This window comes from Medicago truncatula, chromosome 3 (assembly GCF_003473485.1).
Source record: "Medicago truncatula cultivar Jemalong A17 chromosome 3, MtrunA17r5.0-ANR, whole genome shotgun sequence".
In the NCBI taxonomy this organism is placed as follows: domain Eukaryota; kingdom Viridiplantae; phylum Streptophyta; class Magnoliopsida; order Fabales; family Fabaceae; genus Medicago; species Medicago truncatula.
The window spans coordinates 48,153,047-48,160,048 of NC_053044.1; the positions used below are offsets into that span (position 1 = coordinate 48,153,047).

The window sequence follows — 7,002 nt, forward strand, 5'->3', positions numbered from 1 at the left end:
TGGAGCTATTGATGGTACACATATTGTTATGCAGTTATTTGTTTTTCTCTTTTTGATGCATTGGTACAAGCTCGATTTTGAATCTAGAGATCACTTTGTTTAGAAAAAATATATATATTTATTTGTTTACTATTTCTATCATTCATGGTTGTAAGTTTGTTCTTTTTCCACTAAAATTCATTGAATCCTTTGAAATATTAAATTCCCATAAAATCCTTAAAAGTCGGTATGATAAATCCATTAAAATCTTGAGTGTTTAAAGTCTTTTAAAATCTCACAGAATCGGTACAATCTCACAAAGTCTTTTAAAATCTTAAAGATTTTTTTTATTAAAATAATCTTTTAAAATCATAATTCAATACATCCCCTAAGATATTATAGATAAAAGTTTGGTAAGTAAAAGCTACTTTTAATCTAAAAAATGCTTAACCCCGTTTTCTTCTTAAAAAAAAAGAGAGAGCATTTATATTGTAATTTCATAGGCCGCAAAGAACTTAGGCTTAAAGAACTCATACCTAATGATGCCCTGTCCAAGACTGCAAAGAACTTAGCCTTATAGAGTACTAGATCGTCTACCCGTGCTGCCGCACGGGTCATATATAATTTAGTACATTACTCAGGCCCGGCTCTGAGGGGGTGCAAACAGCTCAACAGAGCTGGGCCTCCCTCAGTCATGGGCCTCAATTTTTTTTTTAATATCCACTAGTACTACTGCTCTCCAATTTTTTTTTAATACCCCCAGCCATTTTATGTCCCCTTGTTTTAGCCTTTTAGGCCTATTAGAATTAGGTCATCTTGCTTTTGGTGTTAGGTGGGGGTTCCTCATGTATACGGTAGTCATTTTCACCTTTGGGTGTACCGGATATATACGGCACCTTATATTTATCTTTTAAAAAATATAAATAGAACATTTCTTTTTTTAAAAAAATACGTTTTGATTTTATCACTGGCCTCTTTTCATTCCCAGAGTTGAGCCTCCGAATTCTTAGGGACGGCTCTGACATTACTTGCAATTCATTATAATATTAGTTGCAAAATATTAGAAACACTATGTTAAAGAACTCATGAAATAAGTATGTATCTTAATATTTTTTTAAAATAAGTTTTTCCTTGTCCGAAAGTTTTTAAAATAAGCATCTCCCATCCGTAAGTTTAATTGCACTTGGAAACATAATACATACTTATACATTTTTGAAACATACACTATTGCAATGTCCACACATTGATATCAATTCCAGGTCGTTGATGTTCCTTAGGATCCGATATAATAGCAACAACAATGACCACTACCTTAGCCTCCAAATCACATGCGGAAGTTAACAAATGGAATGTAAAGCATGATACCAGCGTAGATGTTAATATGGTTCAATTTATAAGATGCCAATTCACGTTGAACGTACCAATATACATATATTTTGGCCTATATTGTATCAGTTTTCAGCAGCTTTATATAACTACAATCTCTCCTAATTTATACCGTCCTTCCACGCATATTTCATCTATAAGAAAACACAAAACAGCTTCGCCACCATGTATGACCAGCATCCTCACGCGTACAATAAAATGGCGTGCATACATACAAATAAAACAATACTAATTATACACGGTGCCCAATTGGTATTATCAATATGTTAATAGCTTTGATAATCATTTACCTTTCTACGTGCTAAAACATATACCGAGACAAAGTAAATGATCTGATTTTAGAGATATCTTGGTAGCTAGAGTGGATGTTGGATGCAAGAATATCAAATCCTAAAATTCTTACACTGAGTTTAGAGAATTTTTTTTTATTTTTACAAAGAAGTTATCCCCATGATATTTGCGCCACCTATTGCTTTTGAAGCCTTCTGTTTAACTCATCCTTGTAAGTTTGCATTTGTTTGATTGTAAAAAAATAATCAAGTTTGCATTCAAACTTGGCTATTTAATGAAAAATTAACATTACTAATAAAAGATGTATGGAGATAGCACAATTATGCCAACACTACCAATTACAATACTCATTACAACTTTTCCCAAACGGTCATAGTACATAGCTTTGTCATGGTAAATATCAACATAAGTACTCTAAGTTGTTAGCGATCATCAAATCTCTACCAGTTTAGCGCTTCCAATTCCGTATTGCATATTCTTGGTTAAGATACCTATAAGTTTGAAGGCATGTTGGCGCCACACCAGTCCTGAATTGTATATAAATACACACCACATATGTCAAATAATGTGTAACAATAATAGCTCTATCAACGATTCAATTTACAAAACAATCTAAATTGGCCACAAAATAATGCTCCTTGAAAAATCATGACAACAAAGCAAAGAAAGAACTTTCAAACAGTAGTTGATACCTTACAATTAAATTGATCAAAATGGCCAAAATAGACTCAAAACCTCCAATATTTACTTATGTCAACAATATCATTAGATGATTTTTACTTACAACTCTAAGGATTGCATATGGTGTGTTGGAGTGGAGGAATCTTCTGTTCATTTGTTTGTGCATTGCAGGATGGCAGCTCGGGTGTGGGATAAGATTTTGAGCTGGTGTGGGATTAGTTTTATAACCCTGCATAATATGTTTGCTCAGGTGGAGTGTTGTTTTGCGGCCCTGAGAGGAAAGAAGGTTTGTAGGGGATTTTCGCTCATTTGGCACGCGGCCATTTGGGTGTTGTAGAGAGTTAGGAACGATAGGTTGTTTAATAATGTAATAAAGGAGGTGGAAGATGTAGTGGATGAAATTAAAGTGTTCTCTTGGAATTGGGTCCTGTACCGAACTAAGGCGTTTTCGAGTATGTATTTTGAGTGGTGTTGGGTTCCCGGGAAGTTCCTTAGCCGTTAGGGAAGTGGCAGGTTGTGTTTTTTACTCTGTTTGTGGATGTTTTGGTGTTTTTCTGTCATTAGCATTTTCTGTTTAGGTGCTGTCAGCATGCTGCTCCGGTTTTCTGTTAGTAGCTTGCCGGTTTAGGTGCTGCCAGCATGTTGTTGCTGTGTATTTTTCTGCTTTGTTCAGTTTGGGCTTGGGTTGTTAATCTGGCTGCTGATTTTTCTGGTGTATGTTGCTGTGCTGCGCCTAGGTTGCACTTCTTGTGCCTAGAGCTGAATATATTTGCTGTTAAAAAAAAATTACTTAGAACTCAAACTAAACGGATATAGTTGCAATCAACATACATTTGTAGTGCGCGGCAGAATATGAGATCCGTGATTTTACAAAGACTATAATTGATAGATTAATAAATTGTCTCCTTGCTGTTCAATTTCAAGGCCATGTACTATGTCTTAAATTTGCTTCCTTGACACGCACATGCAACGCTCCAATACAACAGACAACACCTGCACAACCGATTCATTCTACAAATTTTAAAACAATTGACAGCTGGGACTTTTCAAACCAAACCATAGAATAAAATTACATCCACCTCTGCGTACCTTTCTCTAGCTGCCTTCACCTGTTTAAAAAACTCAGTTCCTTGATTTTCCATATACACCAGAAAAATAGGAACACAAAAAAAAGATGCATCCATAAAGATGCATATCGGCTGCACCATCATTAGCCTTTGAATTGCTTAAGTTACAATGTCACTGGATCATCACTGGTTAAAAGAAAAATTGCTTATATTTAGGAAATCCCCAATATGAAAATCCCAAACTTGACAAACAAACCAAACCCCATAAATTATTTATACTTAGCAAAATTGAAAATGAAAGTGTACGAAACATAGCAAGCTACCACTGAAATAAACCTCATTATCAAGAGATCTATCGATATGGGTTTTACGGCAAACTCCATTTCTGGAAAATAAGAAATTCATGCAAATGAAGATATGATTTCATTCTTTTTTCAGTTTTATGAATTAAATAACAAATTAGGGAATATAGATTTGAAATGAAGATACAAATTAGGCTTAAATGCTGGTCCCTTGGGCTATTTAATTGACATCGCTTTTGTCCCTTAACTAAAAAAAAAGATTGTTTGAGGATTTTAATTTTTTTTTAGTCTCGTTTTGGTCCCTTCTGTTAGGTTTTCGTTACTTTTAATAAAAATCGTTAAGTGTGGACACGTGTCACCTTGTCATTGGTTCTGAGATTTTTTTTTTTTTATTTTTTATTTTTTTTAATATATATATTTAATTTTTTTTGTAAAAAATTCCCAGAACCAATGACAAGGTGACACGTGTTAACTCTGGGACACGTGTCACTTTGTCATTGGCTTTGGGATTTTTTTAAAAAAATAATATATATTTAAAAAAAAAAAATTTGTAAAAAAAAAAATGTAGAGCCAATGACAAGGTGACACGTGTCCAGGAGTTAACTTTTTTTTAAAACCCTAACGGAAACCTAATAGAAGGGACCAAAATGAGACTAAAAAAAACTTAAAATCCTCAAACAATCTTTTTTTTAGTTAAGGGACCAAAGCGATACCAATTAAATATTTAAGGGACCAAAAGAGCATTTAAGCCTGCAAATTAATAATATTAGAAGTTATCTACAGAAGAACCAAGGAGGAAGAGGTTTTTGAAGGCAGAGTGAGTCCGGTCGGAGATAACAACAACATCTATAATTTCAACAACCACAATAGATTTCAGCGACCTTTGATTAGGAGTAATCTGAGAAAAAAAAAACATCTTCGTTGAAGGTGCTACGACAGCGGTGATTGTAACGTGATCGTCGCAGCTGACGGCGTGGAAGATGAGACGACGGAGGGAGGCAATGGAGAGAGAGTTTGTAGTGCTGGGTGAATATTGGAAAGTGGAAGAGAATATTGGTGTGAAGTGTACGTTACCAATGCACTTGTGACTTAAAATTGAAAAAAATATTTATTGAGAAAAGATGGATTGTGTGGAGATCAACATGGATTCATCTAACGACTATAATGATTTGGAGCCAAAAAAATTAGGATTAAAGTTTGGTAATTAGGATAAACATGTTTGCTAGGATTATATATAAAGGATTTGTATCGATAACTACCTGCCTACAGCTTAATCCCATATTCTTCTTTAAAAAAAAAGTTTAACCTTGTTTTCTAAACATTTATAAAATAATTATAATTAGGATTGTTACGAAAAGTATAATATATACTTTAAAAAAAAGTAGTTATGTTGTCAACTATTTCAATACCATGTTGATATTTTTCCATCAAATTCTATTATATTACAAATACATTAAGTATATCGTAACATTCTTTATAAGAAGTGTATCTTAATATAACATTTTTCTACAAAGTCTTAGATTCATTTCCATATTACTGTTCAAAAATAAATAAAAATATAATTGGCAAAAAAGATAAAAAATGCTCAGTTAATTAATGTGAGCCGATGAGAGATAAAAATACATCGATGCAATACTATATCGTTCAATATTGTTTTACACTATACATATTTTTTAAATTTGACTGTTGCATTGTAATTTTATATCATATCTATTATTCATGTTAAATTTTTCAAAAATCTAAAATCATTTGATATGTTATCGAGATTCAGAGAAATCAGCTATATTAAATAAAATGCAAAACCCTTAGGTTATGTTTGGATTGATGGAGAGTGGTGGAATGGAATGGAGAGGGATGGAGCCACATTCCATTGTTTAGTTTTGTAAAAAATTAATGGAATGTGATGGAACTCATTCCATCCAAATTCCAATACCACTCATTTAACCAATTTTTCATTCCCCAAATTTGGGGTGTATCTAATGGAATGGAACATATCAATTATATAATTACAATTTTGTCCCTATTTTTCCTATTTCATTTTCCACTCCTCATTCCCTCTTTTTTCTAGGTCTCCGCCTTTGTCTTATTCCTTCTTGCTCACATCTTATAGAGATCTCCACCGTGTCTCTTCTTCACTGCAGCAAAGTAATCTATATTCTTATCTTTGTTTATTTGTTTGCCCTGAAAATGAAATATATATCGTTATTTGTGAACCAGATTTCTTTTCTTTTCTCAAAATGATAGTGATGTTTATGTTCTTCATCTTTATTCTTCTTCTTACTTGTAAAAAATATATCGTGATATTAATTCATAATTATCACGGGCTCATGATTAAATTTGAATTATGAGTTCCTGCATGCATAAAGTAGTATTCATATGGGCTTATGATTACTGTGATATGTTATCCTAATAGTATGAATATATCCTTTTATGATTAATTATGAACCTGTCGTTTTACGAGTTCCTGAATTCATAATTCCTATAAGCTTGTATTGACTTTGAGTGTTTATGAATGAATGAAGGTACTCATTTAAAAGGAATTACATATATTGGTGTTACTCATGAACGATGCCAAAATAAGCACATATGGATTGGATTGAGTTGAGAATTCAACCTCTTGATGTTTTTTAACTAAAGGGTAAAATTGGAATAAAAAAATTATAATTCATTCCGTTCCGTTCATTTGCCAAACAATAGAATGAAAAATTAGTTCCATTCCATCGTAAAATATCCAAACAATTGAATGAAATCTTTATTCCATTCCGCTCCATTCCATTATGTTCCATTCCGTTCTGTTCCACTCCGCTCCGTTACTTGTAAGTTATCCAAACAGAGCCTTAATCTTAGTGAGTGTGAACAATAGAACAAATGATTTTAGATTTGTATAAAATCTATACTATATATAAAGAAAATAACATGTTTTAGTTCTTTTACACTAATTTTTATCTTTTCAAAATTATTCTCAAATTTCAATACAAATAACACATATAACATATAAATAAAAGTATAACAAACACAATATGAGAATATACATGTCTAGTATTTTTCCTTTATCATTTAAAAAGTGTAACAAATAACACAGGGATGAGCATTTGCTTTATCGTTACATTATGGATTATCTAAGTATTCTTTATATACTTCTTCCCCTTCAGAAGCCGAGGCTCTAAGCCTTCTTGAAGCCTTAACCTTCGCCCGATAATCAAGACATGGAGTGTTATATTTGAGTCTGATTGTAAGCTAATTATTGATACTATTATTTCCACTTCTACTCCTCTTAATAAGTTTGGAGATATAAT

The 7,002-nt window shown here is 32.5% G+C and overlaps 1 long non-coding RNA gene across 2 annotated transcripts; it reads right to left on the reverse strand.

Annotated features, from left to right (window-relative positions):
• Positions 1-1,853: 1,853 nt before the first annotated feature.
• On the reverse strand, positions 1,854-3,893 carry LOC112420361 (uncharacterized). Of its 2 annotated transcripts, none has more exons than XR_005645298.1 (2): positions 2,441-3,893; positions 1,854-2,147 (listed from the first exon to the last, which is right to left on the reverse strand). It is a non-coding gene; the product is annotated as an uncharacterized lncRNA (long non-coding RNA). The 2 variants fall into 2 exon arrangements; XR_005645299.1 differs by having other exon boundaries at positions 1,854-2,183.
• Between the last annotated feature and the right edge of the window lie 3,109 nt (positions 3,894-7,002).